The sequence below is a fragment of the Podarcis raffonei genome, chromosome 5 (genome assembly GCF_027172205.1).
Source record: "Podarcis raffonei isolate rPodRaf1 chromosome 5, rPodRaf1.pri, whole genome shotgun sequence".
NCBI classification, from domain to species: Eukaryota; Metazoa; Chordata; class Lepidosauria; order Squamata; family Lacertidae; genus Podarcis; species Podarcis raffonei.
The window spans coordinates 18795017-18817452 of record NC_070606.1 but is presented as its reverse complement, the minus strand read 5'-3'; the positions used below and the strand labels follow the sequence as shown (position 1 = coordinate 18817452).

General features: G+C 40.8%; 1 protein-coding gene across 3 annotated transcripts in view; it reads right to left on the bottom strand.

Moving 5' to 3' along the window:
- LRMDA (leucine rich melanocyte differentiation associated) overlaps window positions 1-22436 on the bottom strand; it is a 738096-nt gene that overhangs the window by 101030 nt on the left and 614630 nt on the right. The window lies entirely within an intron of this gene.

Below are 22436 nucleotides of genomic sequence, written 5' to 3'. Positions count from 1 at the left end.
CAATCCATCACACTCTGTAGTTTGGGTAGCATGTGCACCTGCCTGCCAGCTCTTCTCTTTCTCCTTGCAGTAGTGGTGCATGGGAGCATAAAGGTACAGGATCGTCAGGGGCTGCACAGAGGGAGCCCATGTGCATCATGGGATACAGTAGATGCTTTAAGCCACAGCCTCTGGGAATGAGAAGCACACATGTGGAGACATGGAACAAATGGCTCTTATCCATGTGGCAAAAAAGTACTCAGAAAAGCAGCAGTAACATTGTTTTGCCTACATGCGATTAAAAAATATATGCTTGTATATTACACTCAGCAGAGATTACAAGATGACCACAGCTACCTCAGCTCTGAAGTATCTCCAATCCATAACTGATCAGTGTGTGGAGAATTGCCTCAAACTGGGAATCAGACTCTTTAATGATGCCTGCCCCTTATTCCCTTTGTGAATATTTTCTGGAAGCCTAAACCCCTTCAAAACAAATGAATTTTTATGTTTAAGAAATTCTCTTGGCAAAACCTGCATATGCTTATTACCACATTTCTTAACTGGCACAAAATCCAAGCAAAGTCTTGAGGTGCAAATGATATGCAGTCTATTTAACATCATGGCTATTTATTTTTATGGGCTCTCATTATTGCTCTTTACCCTAAATTATAGGTACATTCCTAGCTGCAGTTTCTCTGCTCTGCAAACTCCACAGTGCTTTCTTATTTAATTTCAAAATCATCCTTAATACCTAATTAGTCAAAAATGCAGTGCCACATATCCAAATGCTTAGAATGAAATGAAGAGACCATACTGGATTTCCCACCCCCTACCACAAAATGGTGCTCACTAAGGTCAGCTCTAGCGTAAATGCAAACTGCAAAATAGCCTCAATCTATTTTGTCAAACTCCTGATAAGACTAAAAAAAACAGAAATCAAGATGGGGCTATGCAAACTCGTGAGCCATCTTGACTCTTATTTGTTGGCATAAGCTGAGGCAATAAAGAGGTTTAGACATCACCCTAATAGTTTCCTGTGCATTATTCACTTTCTTCTAAGTAAGTTAGGGTTGCCATATTTCAAAAAGTAAAAACCAGGACACCCCAAAAGTTGTTGAGCTTTTTGTACAAAAACACCAAAACACCATGATTTTTCGATTAACTTGCCTAAGATCCAGGACAAAGTGCCACCTTTCGGAAATTCCCCCCGGATGTCAATTCCACATTTGAAAGTCCGGTACAATGGTACCTCGGGTTACAGACACTTCAGGTTACAGACGCTTCAGGTTACAGACTCCGCTAACCCAGAAATAGTACCTCGGGTTAAGAACTTTGCTTCAGGATGAGAACAGAAATCATGCAGCAGCGGCACGGCGGCAGCAGGAGGCCCCATTAGTTAAAGTGGTGCTTCAGGTTAAGAACAGTTTCAGGTTAAGAACGGACCTCCGGAACGAATTCAGTTCTTAACCTGAGGTACCACTGTAATGTCTGGGAAAATCCAGACGTATGGCAGCTCTAAAGTAAGTAGTGGGCTGTCATTACATAAAGAACATACTTTCGCACCTTGCTGGATCAGACCAAAGGTCTACCCAGTTTAGTATTCTGTTCTCACACTGATCACCCAGACGCCTATGGGAAGCCTACAAGCAGGACATGAGCAAAATAGCTTTCTCCTGCAGATTGCCCCTCAGCAGCTGGTATTCAGTGGCACAACACTGCAATAATTGAGGTAGTACATGGCCATTGATAGCCTTACTCTCCATGAATTTGTCTAATCCCATTTTAAACCTGTCCAAGTTGATGGTCATCACTACTTCCTGTGGAATCCCACAGTTTAACTATATGCTGCATGAAGAGCCAAGATTAAGATTAAGCCATCAGAAGTGGCTATGTGGTGATTGTTATGTACTGAAGTTCTCGCTCTGGGCCATCAGGGGGATACTGTAGATAGTTTTCACTCAGGTCCACATATGCAAATAAGGGATTGAAAGTGACGTTCAGTGATTGGATAGTTACAGAAAGTGGTTACTGTTGCGTTGTAGTGGAGCTCTATATAAGCAGGCTGGCTGAACCCTTCAGTTCAGTTCTGTTCTGGCCTGTGAATAAACAAGAGCTGTTTGAAGAATCGCTGTGTTGTCTGATATGTTCACCCACAACTTAACACTGATATCACAATGCTAAATCAGAGCAAGGTCACTGCTTCCTGCTATCATTCTAAAAGGCAGCTTGTTTGGAGGCACCCTTCCCGCAAAACTGAAAACAACAATAATGCGATATATCTGTACACTTTTCCACAGAACATTGCCCCTTCATGCAAAGGGATGGGGAAGGAGATACAGCTCACCCACCTGTGAAGTTTCACGGGTCTTTTAACTACTTTGTAATATCTTTTAAAAAGCATCTTTGCCTACAAACTGGCATGTTTAAATACCACAATTCACATTTTATCATGGATTATGTGCTGAACTAGTTCTGTCAAGTTTACAACTGAATGTCATAATTTTGAGCAAAATCTAAGCACATGCATCTTTTTCTCCTCCATGGAAACAGTTTGACACACATGCCTATATCTCCTGTCACAGGAAATATCTGTGAATATTCTGATAAACAGCCATTATGTTGCAGCACTTTGGAGCTATAACAAGCTTGAAAAAAAGAAATGACAGAACATCATAAACAATCGTGCAAAGCTTAATTGTTTTTTTAAAGAACTCTGCAAAAGTTTAATATGGACAATCTGAGCTTCAGCAAAAATGGAGGGAAAGGAAGAGTGAAACTTGCACTGATTCCACACTTGCACTGATTCCACATTATCTCTCATACTGTCACTGTATTTTGGAATGAGTCTGATAGGAAAGCCAATGTTGCAGAGCTGGAAAAAAGAGTCTTACAATATCTAATATTTACTCCTCAACAAGGGAGTTTCATTAGCCTAGCTCAAGCCTTGGGATGGGAGAAGCCGAGTTCTAAGTCACTTTTGCTTGAGTTTTAAAGTTTGTGCCGTATTGTTGTGATGATGTTTCATGATACTTCTTGTCCTTTTATGCATATGTTTTTAGCCACTTTGAGACTGAGGAATGGGAAGCAAAACATACATTTGTGAATGAATGAATGAATATTTTATTTCACTGATCCTCTATAGATAACCTTTCCAAAACCATCAGCATAACAACATTCTACACTTCCAAGAGCCTCATCCAACTCCTGCTGCCATTCACTAAAGTCCCTCCCTTTTACCTCTCTGTGATTCCTCAACACCTATCTCCACTTTGTTCCCACAAATATCCCATTTATTTCCGGACATGAAATTCACACAATTGCCCGTGTTCCTGCATTACGAATGATTTCTGCAATCACTCCTATGGGGATGGCCACATGGAGGCAGCCTTGGGGATGGGTCCACAACATTTCCCATTCCTGGTCCACTGTGCAAACAGCATCTAGCTGTAGGTGTTGTCGTTGTTTCTTTTTAAATGCATCTTGTCATTTGGTGGGGATAACAACTTGGAGAGCAACTAGCTCTAATGTCCAATTTACTGTGATGAGCTGCATGGGTGTACAAGGAAGAAGCAGGACTCAAATAAGGCACTAAGCTGGATTTTCAGACACCCAAGGTGCACAATGGAACATTAGAGCCCTGTTGGATCTGTTATCCGATTGGCCAAACAAGCCCACAGGAAGCCCACAAACAGCTTTTGAGTACAAAAGTGCTCTCTCCACTTGTGATGCATAACAACTGGTATTCAGAGGCAGACTGCTCCAAAAGTAGAGGCAAAGCATATACATGGTGGCTAATAGCCATTGGTAGCCTTGTCCTCTGTGAATTTGTCCAATCCCCCTTTAAAGCCTCCAAGCTTGTGGCCATCACTACGTCTTCTGGAAGCAAACTCCATAGTACTTCCTGTCCTGAATCTTCCAACATTCCGTTTCATTGGATGACCCCATGTTACAGTCTGACAAAGTCCGCATCATGCACAATTTTATACAACATTATCATGCACCCTCTACCCTTCCTCGCCTTTTCTCTAAACAACCTTGCTTCACAGGGGAGTTGATCCAATTCCATGACCATTTTGGTTGTCTTTTCTGAACCTTTTCCAACTCTGAATTAACTGCAGATTAACTTTCTTTGTAAGAGTCCTCTTTAAAAACTAAGATTTTAATGCTGTTCACAAACCGCCCCGTAACTCATTACAAAATGGGGTAACTTGGAAATTGGCACAAACATGTCTCCATACAGTGTGAACTAGGGCCCAAAAACTGATTGAGCTGAACGAAGCGGGGGGGGGGGGGAATAGAGGCTGCTTCTCACAGGGTTATTTTTGGCATTATTTTTTTAATATAAAAGTGCTGCTTCATACAACCAACCAGTGGGCTGCTGTCAATCCCAAGTAGGAATTACACTGCTAGGATAATGTATGAAATAAGCCTATGACAGACTCATGAATTGTTAAGTTATTGTTACTTGTTTTTGTATTACAGGATTTTGGGGTAGATATTAGATACATTAGCTCCTGGTGGAACAATTCTCTGTGGATTTGTATAATATCACAGCTATGAATTCTACAGGTTAAATATGTGCAGTAGTACAGAAGTACTTTTCTTTGAAGTAAAATCATTTCCCTCTCTCATTTTTCATCTGGAACTGTTAAAAACAAGCTATTTGTTTCCCTTTTTCACATACTTGAGTTAGCCTAAAACTCAAAGAGCAATTCAGAACTGTTTCATTCACCTTCACATTCGCTGTGTGGATTCACAATTTTCATGGGGGTGGGATTATAGGCTACTACCAAGCTGCTTAAGGGATTGCTCCACATCTACCGTATTTGCCTGGCTCCCGGGTTACCAGGACACACACAAACTACCAAGGAAATGTTGTTGCATGAAGCCTCTAGAAAAGGGGAACCTTGAAATAGCTATAAAGGACTTCGTCTCTTACTAGTGAACTAACAGCTGTCATGGACTTACTTGCATTCCATCTGGAAAAGAACCTTTAGGACAAGGGTGTGGAACAACACTTGTATATAAAGATGTATGTGCATTCTAAATGTTGTGCTCTGAATGTTTAGAATGACTTAAGTTTTCTTTTAAGACTGAGCAAGTACCATCATGGAACTGATGGAGCATGGGACTTTTTGATGTATCACCCACCACTGCAAATATCCTAAGTGGGGTGTAAATGTTTTAAACAAAGAAAGAAAGAAAGATGTGTCCCTTTCCATAATCTCTCCGCTCTTTGAACAAAACAGAAAGGAGCTTTTCTATACCGTTGGGCTGGGTTTACAATACATCTATTCGCCTGTTTCTTTTATGTAATAAATGTATCAGAGAAAATGGTTTTCTTTCATTAATACTGTGGTTTAAAAACAAAAGGCATTGTGAAGTGGACACTAAACAAAAATCCAGAATTTTTCCCCCTTAAATGAAATTCTCGGCTCTGGAACTGAACATTATGCAGGTTTTGGAGAGAATGTATAAATACCTCCATTTGGCTTCATTGAAGTTTCCCACTATATATTTCTTATCCTCGGCAGATCCTATTTCTTACATCAGTCATTAGGCTGCACTAAATTGCCCTTGACTGAACCTGATGATCGGATGGGTACCATATTTATCTCTCTTCCTTTTTAAAACTCTTAATGCAAATTCCTATTGTTGCTCCATCCAATCCTCTAGCACTTATAAATATTTCTATTTAAAGGCAAAGGGACCCCTGACAGTTAAGTCCAGTCGCGAATGACTCTGGGGTTGCTGCGCTCATCTCGCTTTACTGGCCGAGGGAGCCGATGTTTGTCCGCAGACAGTTTTTCCGGGTCATGTGGCCAGCATGACTAAGCCACTTCTGGCAAAGCCAGAGCAGCACTCAGAAACGCCATTTACCGTCTCATCGGAGCAGTCCCTATTTATCTGCTTGCACTGAGTGCTTTCAAACTGCTAGGTTGGCAGGAGCTGGGACCAAACAATGGGAGCTCACCCCATCGCGGGGCCTCGAACCACCGACCTTCCGATCGGCAAGTCCAAGTGGCACAGTGGTTTAAACCACAGCGCCACCCGTGTCCCATCCTTAATTCAGGTAAAGCTAAATAATTTAGATCCTAACTTCCAAATTTGCATGCAAAATAATGCAAGTTGAGAAATTTGAGATATGTATTTTAATTTTTTTGAGTTTTCTGTTTGAAAGTTCAAGTTAAGCTTTATGTACAAGATTTGAAAGGTTAACACTAAAACATTTGGATTACTTTTCATCAAACACAGACTACTGCTCAAAAATCGTATTGGATTTTGGACTTTCAACATCGATAGCATTAAATGTCAAAATTCTTGAGAGAGTGCAAAATGTATGCATACTTCTGTCTCAGCTTCACTTCCACCTCAAAGTGCCCTGCTTCTGCATCAAGTACAAAGTAATGAAATAAATCTCTTCTTGTTCATCCCTATCATTGCATGAACCTCAGAAGGGAACAGTTTTCATAGTAGTTGGATCTTGTTCAGTTTTCTTGGTTTATCCAGCTAATTATACAAGGTGGATAAAAACTACAAAATCTCTTTAACTCGAGAAGTAACTCTAGCATTCTTGAGTTTCAAAATAGAGAGCTTAAACAACTAATATACGGATTCTTCCCCCTAGTGCTCACTAATGTGACGGAAAGTGTCTGTTTTCCCTAGTGGCACGTAAGTACTAAAATTGCACTGCATTGCATTTTGCTCTCAGCAGGCAGCAAAGTGCAGAGTCAATGAGTTATTTTCCATCCTTTCTTTCAGGTTTCTCCTGCCATGGGCTGGGGGTGGGGGTGCAGAGAATGAGGGTCTCAAGCGATTCCTCAAACCTGGCAGATACTTAAGAACCACCCCTGAGTTTAAAAACACTCTAAAAGATACCAATATCACCAGTTGTGCAAGAAAAGTGTGCTTCATTACAACGTCAATAGAGGCTTATTTTCCACACAAAATCAATACTATCTGCAGCTCTCAAACTTCATAAGATGACATTTCTTGAGAGTAACAAGAAGGGATCAAGTCCCCCCACCCCACCCGCTACTTCTGCAGTTTGTGGAAGTAAACTATCATTCTCCAGCAGAAAATAAGGGTCTCTTTCTTGGCTTTTTGTGTGTGTGTGTGTGTGTGTGTTTCTTTCAGAACAGACAATTTGAGCACTCCTACCTACCACAGGAAGCATGAAACCAAAGGAGAATTGTCAGGGCCACTGGCCACAATCAATCCTGCTGTCTAACACAGCAAAATGCACAGGATGGGGGAAAAGAAAAAGATGAAAGATGCTTTGGAGGAAACTTTGATAAGCAAACGTATCATTAGATCATGAATACAACCATTTATATTGCATAACATGTAAGCAAGACTCCACAACCACTCACTTTCTAGTATTAGAGGAGAATCAGAGATACCTCTCCCTCTCCAAAGACAGAAACAGAAACACGCGCACACACACCATGAAATGAATAACCTCTTTTGCCTTTTCGGAAGAAATGGCCACAGACTCAGGAATAGGGTTGCCAAGCTGCCCAGACTAGTATTGTAATGTAGTGTATTTAATCTACATTTAAAGTGGGACCTGCAACTAGAGGTGAATGGATTAGCCTTTCTCTAGTCCACATCATTTTTACATGCGCTCAGTCATATATTCAACCCATTTTTTGTGGATTAAAAAAATGCACAGAAAATGTATTTAATTTGTACACATTTCACATACATTCCTCATTCAGAATACTCATTTTAAAAGTGCTATCCCCTATAAAATGTGCATTTTTCTACAATGTACACATTTGGTGCCATTTTCTTTTTTTACCGAAACTGCACCGTAAAATTTGGAGAAGTGCGTAGTCTGCACTTCTGCTGCGTGTCGACCCATATACAAGTCTAGGACCAACCAATTAGGTAGGTTTGTTTTAAAATGTAGGCTAAATAAAAAATTCCTCTACCTCTACCTGTAACAAAATGTGCAGAATGGAATACCCCTATTCAGATCTCCAGTCCACTCCCAAACAGCCTGTCGCCATTCCATGCCAACTGAGCATGCTCAGTCCCTAGGGCTTCTCTTCTAAAGGGGTGGTTTTTTTTGTAGTTCTACAAACATTGGGGTTTTCTCCAGCCCACTTATACAGAAAACTCCCAATTTATGCCAGGTTACATTCTGAGTGAATCACATACATCTGAAACAACATAGAAAAAGCCTGTAAACACCCTGTTCTGCCCCTACCCCATGCCACCCTTCCCGTTTTTGTGATGTTTTTGGATCACTTCCTGGTTCAGCATGATGTGTATATCCGGTCACGTACATATTGAACCCACCTAAATGGGAGGGTTGCCTGTATCTCTTGTTAGTGGATGGTGCCATCTTGACTACATAAGGATAGGCATTCTAAGGCCTCAGGTAGATGGCACTGTAGAGTCCTGTTTTTGCCTACTGGATTTCCCTGTTTAAATTTACAACGCATTTAACTGAAATACTTCTTTGATGTGTCTAGATCCAGCCTAGGAATGTACTATGTAATAAATGTCTTCCAAACACTTTGGAAGACAGTGAAGGAGAGAAGATTGCAGAGTAAACAGATATAGCATTCAGAAGGCAGAAAAGAGTATTTGTCAATCAGTAATGGTTGTGGGGAGGAAGAAGGCTCAGATCAGGAAGTTATCCTTGTGAGAATCAAGGTGGCACTTGCTATTTTTTATTATTATTATTATTATTATTATTATTATTAATTAATTAATTAAATTTGTATACCACCCTATACCCATAGATCTCAGGGCAGTTCACAACCAAGCATAGTGCCTTTATTTTCATTTGTGAAATGTTGGTATATATGCAGACTTTATCCCTGACCTACCAAGTTCCTGCCTCTGCCACCTGGCCTTGCCCAAGAGGCTAGTAGTTTGTCATCAATTGTTGGCAACCATACATAGGGGACCATTTAGGGAGGGCTGGTAGGGTAGTCACTCCATGGGTTTCAGAACACAGGACATTATTCTTTAGTGACACCTGTTGTGGCGATCACACAGGGTCCCCGGACGTTTCACCATCTATTGATCCCTGTGCCACCACTTTATTTCTCGCTGCCACCTCCCAGGCCCTACCTGGTAAAATACTGAGTCCAGCCAGGGTTAAATTGGAACATAATCTTCTGTTTATTTATTGCAGTTTAACAAACGTGTGGTTTCATAAACAGTATCAATCAATTACAATCATGGGGTGCATATCCAGACCTATAACTTCCGCTACCTGCTCTCACTCAATAAACCACCTCTCAGATATTTACTTGTCTTCCTAGCTCCTGTTTCTGACTCAGCTTATTTCGCTACACTAACTCAACTACCCACAGACTCTATCCCAATTCACTCCCACTCCAACCAACCAACGAACTCTCCCTTCGCGCTTCCCAGAGCTGGTTTTATAGTCCCTCTGACTCCACCCCCTGGGTTCTGATTGGGTAACCAGTTTAACTATTTCACCTCCAGCACTCTCATATGTTAACGTCACACCTGTATCTCTGCCAAGTTCATTGTGTTCAATTCAGACATCACACCCAACCATGGTTTGTGCTAATCACAATTTATAATGCAAAGATGATTGACGCTTCCAAGCATACAATAGTATCTCTTCATTTTATCTCAATACACCATTTGATACATTCATTCCTATCTCTATGGTATAGAATCTTACAGAATCTCTTGAGGCAGAATCTTAGCTGTAATCATGGCTTGACCATACACACGGGACACCAAAGCATAGTTAGTGCAAATCATGGTTTGCAAAAACACATAAAACAATAGTTTTACTTAAAACCATAATTTCCAGCTGTTTGTCAATTTAAACATCACACCAAACAATCCTTAATCAGTTGTGTAGACCCCACTGGGAGAAGATTGGTATTGAACTTGACCTAAGTTAGAATTTTCTGCAGTAGAAGCTTTATGTTCTAAAAATGAACTATCCCCCTTCATTCCTGGGTACAAATGTAATTCCTGTGTGCACACACGCATGCATGCATGCAAGCACACACACAAACAAATACCAGAACAACCACACCATTAGAAGTTGCTGTCAAGAAATCACAAGCAATATTAATTGTAACAGCTGTTTTTGAACTTTGAGGATGGATATTCAGATTCTAGGAATTATACCAGTCAGCTGTGAATTTTTTGTGTGATTGGCTATACTATCTTGTTATTTCATTCACACACATGTACACGCGCACACAGAGCCATTGGGTGGGTGTGGAAATGGAACCTGAATCTAGGTGGAAACCAGCTTTTGATGTTAGCTGGATTCTAGGAATAAAAGTTGCTCACAAATGACAATCAGAAATAAAAAATAAAAGGGCTAGTAAACTGGTCCTGTGGATTAATAATCCCAATCTTCCATTAAAGCTTAAATTTATGTGCATCCATGCTCCTTCACCTAAGTATAGAACCACTGTCCACTGAGAGAGTCAACTTTAGAACATAAATCCAGAGACAGACTCCTGGGAATGTCCATGCTTTTAAAAATATTTCAGTCCCAACTTCTCCTCCTCTTTTTTCTTTTTCAAAAATCACCAATCTGATCATGCAGTTATTTTATAGCATCATTGGAACAAATACACAAACATCTGGAATCATGGGGTATATTTAATTTTAAAGGGTTCATTTGGCTGAAATGGTAAAATCATGAAAAATTGCCTGTCTACAAGCTTTGAAAAACCAGATGATGAAGCTGTTTGGCTACAGACATTTACAGTCAATTGAAATTTATTGAGGTGCACACCTGCTACAGTCTCCCTACACACTCATATAACACCCATCAGCCTTAATGATTAATTTTTTTGTGTACTAACTGCAGCTATTGTTTCAGTAAAAGGTACAGATTGCTCACCAGAGTTTAATTCCATGTATAGAGGCATGCTGTGGTTACTTAAGACTCCCCTATATGACGGCTGTTCTTGGAAAGAAAGACTAGTTTAGCCTAAATATTCTCAAACTGAGTGTTACTGAACAACCCCACTATTAGTCAAGAGACATTTTTAGCATAAGGTTACTTGGTGTCCCCGTTTCCCAGGGACAGTCCCTGGATTTACAAATCAGACCCCATACAGAATCCATTGAAGTTGAAAAGTGTCGCTGGATTAATTGAATTTTTTTTTGTAACCTTATTTTAGCAGCCCTGCAGATGTTGTTGTACCGCAGTTCCCATCAGCCCCAGCCAGCATAGGTAACAGCCAGGGATGATGGGAGTTGTAGTCCTGGAACAACTGGTCAAAGGTTCTAAAATATGTTTATTCACTAATAGCTGCTCACCCCGGTTTCAGAGCCTCCCCAAGAATTAACAATATGAACCAAGAGCAGCAGCAAAAAATTCTGAAAGAGCAAGGAACAATCCACACCCCCACTCTACACACACCAAGAAGATACCGTATTTTTTGCACCATAACACTCACTTTTTTCCACCTAGAAAGTAAGGGGAAATGTCTGTGCGTGTTATGGAGGAAATGCCTACGGGTGGCATGCCTACGGATTTTCCTCCTCTAAAAACTACATGCGTGTTATGGTCGGGTGCGTGTTATAGAGCGAAAAATACGGTAACATTTATCCCACAGCAACGCTGTGGACTAAATCACTGAGCCTAGGGCTTGTTGATCAGAAGATCGGCGGTTCGAATCCCCGCGACAGGGTGAGCTCCCGTTGCTTGGTCCCAGCTCCTGCCAACCTAGCAGTTCGAAAGCACGTCAAAGTGCAAGTAGATAAATAGGTACCGATCTGGCGGGAAGGTAAATGGTGTTTCCGTGCACTGCTCTGGTTTTGCCAGAAGCTGCTTAGTCATGCTGGCTATATGACCCAGAAAAACTGTCTGCGGACAAACGTTGGCTCCCTCGGCCAGTAAAGCAAGATGAGTGCTGAAACCCCAAAGTTGTTCACGACTGGACTTAACTGTCAGGGGTCCTTTACTTTACTTTAGCAATGGTTCACTACATAAACTATGGTCCTTCCTGGCAATCACCCAAACTTGGAGAGACTCATCTCACTTCAGGACAGACCAGTCATGGGGGAATCAGAGTGGGTGAGTGCTGTTGAATTCATCTTCTGCTTTGGGGCTTTGAATGGTATGCCACCATGAGAAGCAGAATGATGGACTAAATGGGCCTTTGGCTTGATCCAGAAGGGCTCTTATACATGTGTGGACTAATAGCAAAATTACCATCTGAAGTGACATTCCTTACAGCATGTTTTGCCCTGTATCCAGTGTGAGGCTTCCAAAAATCCACTTTCAACCAACAAAAGTGAAAACACCAAAAATATTAAGGTGGGACATTGCTGGGGAAGGCATGGCATCTCTTTTTGTTCCAATGCATCTGTTGACTTGACCAAAAGATTGATTTCCAACCTTTCCCTTCCTTGCCAATGCTGTTTATTTAGCTTTGCAACTCATGTGATGAACTCATGCTAGAGGCAGCTTTCTGCTTTAATATGCCTTCCTCGTGGTCTAGATACTTCCCCCACTCTTCTTCATCAGCAGGGCTACACAACAGTGACAGCGTCCTGAGCTTCTATGGCTGTCAGAAAGGGTTTCAAGAGGCCTAAAATGTTTTCCAAAATACACCTGAAACCATTATGTTTTGCATTGTTTCACCTGAAACCATTATGTTTTGCATTGTTTCACCTGAAACCATTATGTTTTGCATTGTTTCAACAACAACAACAACAACAAAACACAGTGTTGTTCTTGCTGGCTATTATGATCCAGGAAAAGTAGAGAGCACATGATCAATATGGCATCATGACACCATGCAGCCTTTCAGATGTGACTACATGGTGGCACCAATTTTAGGAGCACATAGGAATGAGGGGAATGCTTCTTGCTTTCATTCTGAATGTGAAAATCCTTTCATAATCTGCCTGGAACTGTCACCAAAAAGGTACATATTTCACCAGAAGAGGAGAGGGTGGTGTTTGTTTGTTTGTTTGTTTGTTTGTTTGTTTGCTAACTGCACTCACTCATGTCACCTCAACTTGAAACCTTACCCACTACACTTCTGCAGCATGGAAGAAATCCTGCAAGTCAGTCACTAATCTAAACATGTCGTATGAATTAAGACCTGGAAGAAGGTACTAACTCTAGCAAACCGCTTCAAGAACCTTGGCATTCCTGTGTCATTCATAGATAGTAACATGTGTTCACGTCTTTCCCCTATAATAGATAAGACACTGGAGTCATGAGCAGAGGGGAAATTCCTGTGCTGTAAAAACTCAGGGGCTATTCAAATGATACTTTCCCAGTCTCACTTCTGTGTTGAGTGAGATAAGAAGCACAACATGTCAAGTTCCTGCACTTCCCCACAAACTTATAACAATCCTATAACAATCCACTGCAATAATGGAGAGTGGCAATACGAGAATGGGCCTCTTCTGCGGTAGCTCCCCGTTTATCGAATGCCCACCCCAGGGAGGCTCGCCTGGCACCCTCATTACATAGCTTTAGGTGCCAGGCAAAAACGCTTCTCTATAACTAGGCCTTTGGCTGATTAAACAATCTAAGGCCTTTTAAATGTGTTGTGGGAGGTGGGGTATTGGTTTGCTCTTGTATTTTGTGTTCTCATCTTGTATTTTTATATTGTAAATCACGCTGTGATCTTCAGATGAAAGTGGTATACAAAGTTAATTAATGATAATAACAATAATTTGCAATTCCTGCTTTTTCCTTATGCAGTACCAAGTCCTTCAACACGTCTGTATACCACTAAATATAACTGTTAATCTTGTCATCTCCCACTACTTTATCAAATTGCTCTTGCACCTTAATCCTAATCTTTTGTTAGCATTGCGTTCATTTTGTGGCAGTATGCACAATCTTGCACACTTAATTGTAAGTCTCAGGAAAGGTCCATTAACTTGCTTGGCAAGCAAATGCGGATCATCTCTTCCTTTTCTCAAAATGTCAAGACTCATGGCTGAAATTCAGGAAGGTAGATGACTTCACCAATTGAAAGCATTTTCCCACTTCAAATCTATTAACTGGTTTTCTTTCCCGAGTGCCTAAAGAAACATTTCATCCAAGCTCTCAGCAAAGCCTCTGAGAGAGTTTATGTACAATTCCAAGCTCGTTCACCCATCCCTCATTCCACATGACTTCCTGCTCCCATCATTATTATACACAAGACAGTGGTACATTTCTATGCCAAAGTTTTAACAGCCTACAGTATCCTGATAGAAATCCAACATTCCTTTGAAGCACAGACGAGAAATTGTTGAGCTTAGAAAGTGACAGCAACATGAATTCAGTGACCCAGATAAATGTATGTTTTGAACCATATTAAGTCAAGGGTCAGAATCAAAACTAACAGCAATGTATTAAACATTCAGTAACATCTGTGTGGTTCCTAGAAAAATGCAGGCACAGAAAACGACTCACACCATTGTTGTACAAGTAAAGGAAGCTCAGTTAAAGCTGGGTTCAAGCTAACAATTCATCCTGAGCAAAGCATACTTACTACATGATATGCAATATACGGCCAGGTGACTCAGCAGGAAAAGAGGAGAGAGGGAGGTGTGAATTGGCTGGATTTCATAAGTCACCTAGTTTTTTAACTAGCTCTTTTTTGCCTCTAGGTAAAATTCTTGTTTTCAGATACTTAAATGCTTTGTTATGTTTGGAGTGGCCTAATTTTGCTAAGGAAGTAATTCATGGAGGCTCATGTGACTGTCAAGCTGAAAGTTTGCACTAGATTTGTCAAAAGAAGGGTTAAAGTGATAAGATCTGATTGCAAGACAGGAGAAACAGACCATAGAAAAGGAAATAGTTAGAACAAGTTGTACTGGCCAGAGTAGCAGCACAACGTGACATCTACACCTGGAGACATTGTGCAGTTTTCCACAGAGCTTTTTAAAGTCAAGATTATCTAAGCTCTTTTTAAAAAGTAGGAGATGATAAGGGAAAACACAGGAGGAGATGGGCATGTTTGGATCATGACATTATGTAGATGCCCCATAAAAAGTGAGTGAACAAAGAACTCATTTTCTATTCCATAGCAAATACCCAATGGGAAACTTCCTTGATGACTTCATGCCAATTTGTCTGCCATTTTGCAAGGTATTATTTTAGTGCACACAAAAATGTTGAAGTTTGGTAAATACAGTGGTACCTCAGGTTACAGATGCTTCAGGTTACAGACTCTGCTAACCCAGAAATAGTACCTCGGGTTAAGAACTTTGCTTCAGGATGAGAACAGAAATTGTGCGGCGGCGCAGCAGCAGCAGTGGGAGGCCTCATTAGCTAAAGTGGTACCTCAGGTTAAGAACATAGCTGTCAAGTGTCCCTTATTTGAAGGGACAGTCCCTTATTCCAGGGTCATGTCCCGCTGCTGTCCCTTATTGATGGATGTCCCTTAAATGTCCCTTAAATGATGTCCCTTAAATTTCAAAGGAAGCAGCTCCTCTCCCTCCCTCCCAGCCGGCCAGGGAGGAGGGAGGCTCCAACTGTTTTGCTTGGCTGTGTTGCTCACCCAATAAGAAGTCTAAGAACGACTGGGGGGTGGAGCTTGCATGCCTTGTGTGTGGCTAGTTAATGCAAGCTGAGGGGGTTTTGAATGCTGGATGCCATTTTGTTGCACATGCTGCTGCAAACTTTGCAGTGCAAAGCCAGGCCGGGGAGCCATCTTAAGTTGAGGCTGCATAGGCCTTGTGGTGCATGTGATTCAGATTCTATTCAGTTGAACCTCTGGTTACAAAGTTGGTTGGACGGTGTTCTCGGAGCTACCAGCATGAGTTTGACCAGACTGCAGGAGGACAGGAAGACTGGAGTGCCTGGAACAGGTGAGGCTGCAGGTCCCTTATTTTCAAGGCTTCTGGCCCCTTATTTTCAAATCTGTAAGTTGACAGCTATGGTTAAGAACAGTTTCAGGTTAAGAACGGACCTCCAGAACGAATTAAGTTCTTAACCCGAGGTACCATTGTATACAAAAGTAATATGTAGGAAGAAATAGTCTGGTAGGACTGCTGCTTGAATGGATAAAGAAAATGCAAAGTTTATAACCTATGGCAAGCAAGCCATTCTAAGTACAGTGGTACCTCGGTTTAAGAACAGTCCTGTTTACAAACGATTCGGTTTATGAACTCCACAAAACCAGAAGTAGTGTCCCGGTTTGTGAACTTTACCTTGGTCTAAGAATGGAATCCGAACGGTGGAAGGGCACCGGCGGTGGGAGGCCTCATTAGGGAAAGCATGTTTCAGTTTAAGAACAGTTTTGGTTTAAGAACTGACTTCCGGAATGAATTAAGTTTGTAAACTGAGGTACCGCTGTATATGTTTTACATTGGCCAAGGTGGAGCCAAGAAGTTAACACAAGCACATTCTGACTCATACTGAAAGCTTCTGAACTTGGAGAAGAAGTAGGAAAGAAGTAAAGCTTGGAAGGAAGCGGTCTCCTTTACTAACAAGTAGTTACTGAACAGAGAAGGAATCCTTGAGGAATAAGAACAGGCTACTCTTCCTGTCAATCAACCCTCACATGTTTAGTTTGTTGCAAGCTCTATTGCTTTACTCCCAACAAAAATGGGTTTGCTTGCTCGTGGGGATGGGTCGAAGCTCTCTGAAGTGTTGCAAAGACACTATGGAAACCAACAAAACGAAAAACCTTGATATTCATAACCACTTCTGCCTGAAATGGAACTCCAATATATTTTAACCACTTACATTTCCCCCCTTATTCATCTCATTGCACCATATTAAATGCGTTAAAGCAAGCACTTCCTATTTATAGTCCATGATTAAACATATTTTATGATTCCTCAGGTTAACTAAATGATAAAAAAACTACCCACAGGGTTTTTTTTTTTAGATGGTTCACATTAAGAAGCTTCACACAGATATACAGAAAAATCAATTGCTAAGCATAAAGTGCAGCTCACATTAAGGAAACTACAAACTCTGACTAATTATGATAAGTTGCTATGTAAATTACTCTGTGACATTCCCAGCAATCAATTTCAAGTTTAAATAGATGAAGCCTCCGGCTGTAAACTAGGATAGGAACCTAACAACTGTATCAACCACCATCACCACAGTAAAGATTTGCAGTGATAGCGTGAGCCAAATAATTACCTTTTGGGAAGCAAAAACTTATCTCTTTTTTATGCCAACATTTTTTAAAAAAGGAATACAGTTTTTTGTACCCAATGCACATCCTTTGAGTCTAGTCCATCCATACCCCCCCATTTTAGCAGTGATGGGGACTTCTGCCACCCCGCCCCCCTGTGCTATCAAAAGTTTCTTTGAAACAAGATGGGGATCCCATTAGTCACCTTTCCCCATACAAGTCCCTGCAAAGATGTCACATCATCATTCCACTTGTGGCTGCATTTGGAAAGCTTGGAACTTCTGCTACTTGTTGAGGATGGGGGACTGCTTTTAAACTTCAAAGGTTTCGAAAACTTTAATTTACACCTGTGACAGAAAAATCCTACAAAACCATGTTCTGTTCCACACAATGAACCAGGAGGCATGGATCAACTCAGTTTGCTGCATATCACAGAGCAAACACATCCTCCCCGCATCTCTTGACCCTGTTCATGTATAGGGGAAGTTACAGTTGTGTCATTTATTTACACTAAATCTCATTTGCCTTTTTATTGCTCATTTCCCCAGTTTAGAGAGATCCTTTTGTGTTGTTGCGTGCTTTTATCACCTGCAAATGTGGACTCACTTCTTACTCCTCAATTAGGAACAGATCCAACTGGAAACAGGTTAGATGGCATTTATTTTTGCCATCCACTTCTTGCTGCCCTGCATTGTGAATAGTCATTGTCCTTCTAACCACTGCCTGTTCTTTAACCAGCTTATCAGGACACACACTCTTTATCTCATAACAGCTAAGCGAGGGGCTTTATCAAAAGCTTTTTGAAAGTCTGTCCAAGTACATAGTATCTAGTGGAAGATCCCATCCACATGTTTTTGACAGACTAGGGAACAACTCTAGGACTAGTGACGCACGACAAAATTCATGAAGACTAAATATTGCTGAAGACTTTTAATTGTTTGCAGCAGTAAGAAACAGGAACAAGCAAACAAAGGAGAAACAATTCATCCTTTTAAGTCAATGTCTATTTTAACTAAGATTCCATACAGTTTACTTTGCTTGATCAAGAAACACTAATCATTCTTGATCAAGAACCACTTTATTTTCTTTCTCCTGCAGGGTATCCCTGTGATAAAGCAATAGGTACGGTAGTTGAAGATGAGGTATAGGAGGCTAATGTACATGGAACCTTTACAAGTTTTAACAAGGTCGCTGGTTACTTCAGCAATTAACCTTCTGCCTGTACATTTAAAGAAAAATGGCATTTCACTATTTCTTCTTACAGCAGAATTACTGTAACAGAATTGCTGATAAATATCAGAGCTTGAACACTGAAATTTCTCCATGTTCAAATGCAACAAATTCTTCCCATTCTTTTGTGCACAACATATGCACTTAAACCCCTGCAAAAACCTGAAACTTGCTAGGGGAAAAAATGGACATTTCAAAAGATTCACCAGTTTGGATTTAGCTCACTGTTTCTAATGTCATGAGATAATAGGGGAAGGGAGCATTATGGTAGAGGACATACCTACCAGGCCGAGATGACTATAGGTAAACGCTAAAGGTAAAGGACGCCTGGACGGTTAAGTCCAATCAAAGGTGACTCTGGGTGTATGGTGCTCATCTCTCTCCAGGCTGAGTGAGCCGGCGTTTGTCCGGCTGTTCTAGGTCATGTGGCCAGCATGACTAAATCGCTTCTGGCACAACAGAACACCGTGACAAGTGCCAGAATGCATGGAAATGCCATTTACCTTCCCTGCCGCAGTGGTACCTATTTATTTACTAGCACTGGTGTGCTTTCGAACTGCTAGGTTGGCAGGAGCTGGGACAGAGCGACAGGAGCTCACCCCGTTGCACGGATTTGAACTGCCAACCTTCTGATCAGCAAGCCCAAGAGGCTCAGTGGTTTAGACCACAGCGCCACCCGTGTCCCCAAGATCACTATGCAGTAGTCTGAGTTTATTGTCAAAAAGAAAGCAATAGGCATCTTTAAATGGTCAGAAACATCAGTTCTTTTCAGCATTTATACATAGAATATGCTGAAGGGGAGCGGGGATACATGGCTAGTCAATTCCCAGAGTCAGCAAGCCCTTCTGGCATGCCCCCAACACCTGTATGTTTGAAAAGGCTTCCAAATGCTCCCACTTTTGTACATGAACAATTGAGGTTCCCAGTGGAGAGGAATACCTTACAAGCACTGTGCATAGCAGAGCCATGACTGCCTGCCTGCCTACCTGCCTCCAGCAGCATCTGAAATTTAGTCCTGAGGCATGCAGTTCTTGAGAGTTCTCCCTGTCACCACCTTCACTCTGGTAAATTAACTTAGGGAGAGGAGGGAGGAGTAGCAGCAAGAAAGCCTCTTGGTGTTATCATGCTCCTAGTGATATCACTGAAATCCATTTGCAGTAGGGAGTTTAATAGAAACAAATTTGGAATGAGGACCTGAATTATAATAATCAGGTGAAAATAATTAGTTTTAATCAGTTCCATTCAAAAATGTGTTGGGGACAGTTCACCAAATTGCTTCCAAAGCTCCCCTTAGTTTTTTAAAAAATGGGATTTCATTTGGCATGGGGAGAGGGCCTGTGGTCAGGAGCCAAACATTTAAACTGCTTGGGCACATGCAACTAGTTGCTGGTTCTTTGGAACTACGACAAAGATTGCAAACTAAGCTGAGTAGGAAAAGCATAGCTTCTGTCATATTTTTTCCTTTGTTCTAAACGAAGGAAAAAATGAAGTGGAAATTGTGAAAATGTAGCCAAACACAGATGAGTTGGTTCTGTTTTTCCTCTTTTTGAGCCCCAAGCAGAGTTAATTTACAGCTGCCTTAAGTTGCTCACAAGAGATTCAGTCTTGTAAACAAGCCCCTCTGGAGATGAACAAAGGCAGTGGTCATTCTCTCCCTTAGCTTCAGGCTGCAAAGAATTCCCGAAAAGCTGCCAATATTTACATATGCAATAGCTGATTCAATCTTTTATGTGAGACTGAGACCATTCAGGGAATAGAAAAACCTTAGGAGTGAGATTCCAAAATGGCATGTTTATGTGTTTCATTCTTTTCTTGGTACACTCTTGACTCCAATTAGGTTTTGTGAGCTCAGAGAACTTCTTTGCATTCTAAAGAAAAAGTTGATGGCTCACATACAGTCTTCCAGCAGGATGTTCCAAACTCAATTCACAACACCTGGATTTCTGGAAAACATCCCTTAATTACTATTTCCTTGAGGATATATACACGTTAACTGTCAAAATGAGCCAATGGTATCTTGCTAAGAGCCAGTTTTACCTGACCCTTGGATAATTTCCCCTCTCCTTATTCACACAGGGTGAAATCTGGCCAAACTTAAATATTTTTAACTTCATCTCAGACCTGCTTAGCAACTTCCCACTGAAATCTCAGGGACTTGAAACTTTGACTGAATTGCCTCCTTCTCCCTGCCCACATGGCTATGCAATTCAGCTTGAAATACAGAGAAGAATACTCACTGGTTTGAACATTTATTAAAAAAATGTATCTTTAACCCTTCATAGGAGGGTTCTAACAGGGGTTACAAAATGAGAACATTCTGATTTTGTATTGGCTCCATTTATATGCTGTATAAATAAAAATAGTGCACTGCATAGCCCCCCCCCCCAACACAAGTCTCTATTTGGTAAGGCTACCTTGTCTATACGCGACTCTTACTTTCAAATTCTCCCTTCGAGGAATCTATTGTATTATGCTTTCTGCAGAAGTGTGCTACTCTTCTGTTTATTTTATCCCAACGGCAACAATGTGCTCCCCCCTGTTGTTCTTTGTTTCTTTATTGTTTGTCTTGTTTGTATATATTTTTTTAAAATCTAGCAAAATGAATCATCACAAGCTATAAACCGTTTAAAAACTACCAACTCTCGGGGTAGATTTACAAGTAGATTTACAAGTAGATTTATTTTTTAAAACTACTTGTATCTATCATCCATCTTTCCCGAGCTAAACTAATGCACAACTAAGTAGTTTCTTATCTATTAATAGTATCTCCCTCAAAAGGCCTTCAAAATCTTTACGCGCTTCCTCAAGTGGTGTAAACTCTCCTCAGAATCTCAGCTTTCCTTATTAATGTGTGCTCAGTTTTCAGTGATTGATAAAACCGCAGTGTGAAATTCATCTAATCAAGTTAAGGATGTTTCTCTTATCAAAATAAAGAGCTACATGTAGCATAGCGTCTAAGACAATGAAGCTCACAATTTCAATCTGCCATTAACTCACTGAGAGGCCTAAGGCAAGCCACTGACTTAGTTTGCCCTCCGATACTTGGTGAATAATAGTTGTCCACCTAGCATTTTTGATTGCAACACCATGAATAAGAAACACTTCGAAAAATAACACTTTATTTAAGGTAGATAAGGACAAGATGAAATTATACAATTGAATATAAATATAGATGGGAAACGGCTATGTATTGTGAGTACTTATCTACTTTTAAAAATTTTCACCTATGATCTTTTTCTTTTACTTCTTTATTCTTTCTTTGTTCTTTTTTTCTTTTTTCTGATATCTTATCTTTCATTTCACTGCTTTATTGTGAATAGCATTTTATAGAGGTATAAATAACTGTAAATATGAAAGGAGACAAAATATTCTCTAATTTTTTTCCCCTTGGTTAGATGTATTTTCTTTTTCTTTTGTATTTTCTTTGGTTGTGAATATGTATGTTTTCTAATTTGTACTTAATAAAAATATAAAAGAAAAGAAAAGAAAAATAACCCATGGATGAATACAGATGATCGACTTACCAAGTGGTAAATGCCGGTATGTTTGCCCATATCTTAGTAGCTAAAGTGCAATGAAATAGATAGCCATGGCTGGCTCTGTAGTATTCCGCAGTTGCTGTAGTTCTACCCCTATTCACTTACTCTGTTGCTATGGAGTTTCTTGAATCAGTTGCCAGGAGCAACTTCACATCATTGGCTCCATGTTCTCTCCTGTAGCCCTTACAGATGCATCAGCACCCTACTCAGGTTGCAACAATTTATAGCAGTCAAACTACATATGGAGGGCCACAGGTTCCCTATGGCTATCACAAAGCATGACTAAAGTTCTTTGTCTGGTATATTTAGTCACTTGCTTTACAGGACTACCACCGAGAAAGGAGAGAAGATTGGAAACCTGCATAATGAACAACTAAGGCTGCAATCCAAAACCACAACCCACCATGCTGGAGTGAAGGGTGGGGGTAAATAGGGCAAAAGTCTTCCTTCATGCAGCCCTACACCACCTTAGTGGCCTTACTCCTGAGGTGGAAATCTTCCTTTTCTACCTGCCAAAAGAGCATCCCACGGAAATCAGCAAGACATTTTACAGAGTGACTAAGTCAGTACTGGATTCATTGGATTTCCAGCTGACCTCACTGTC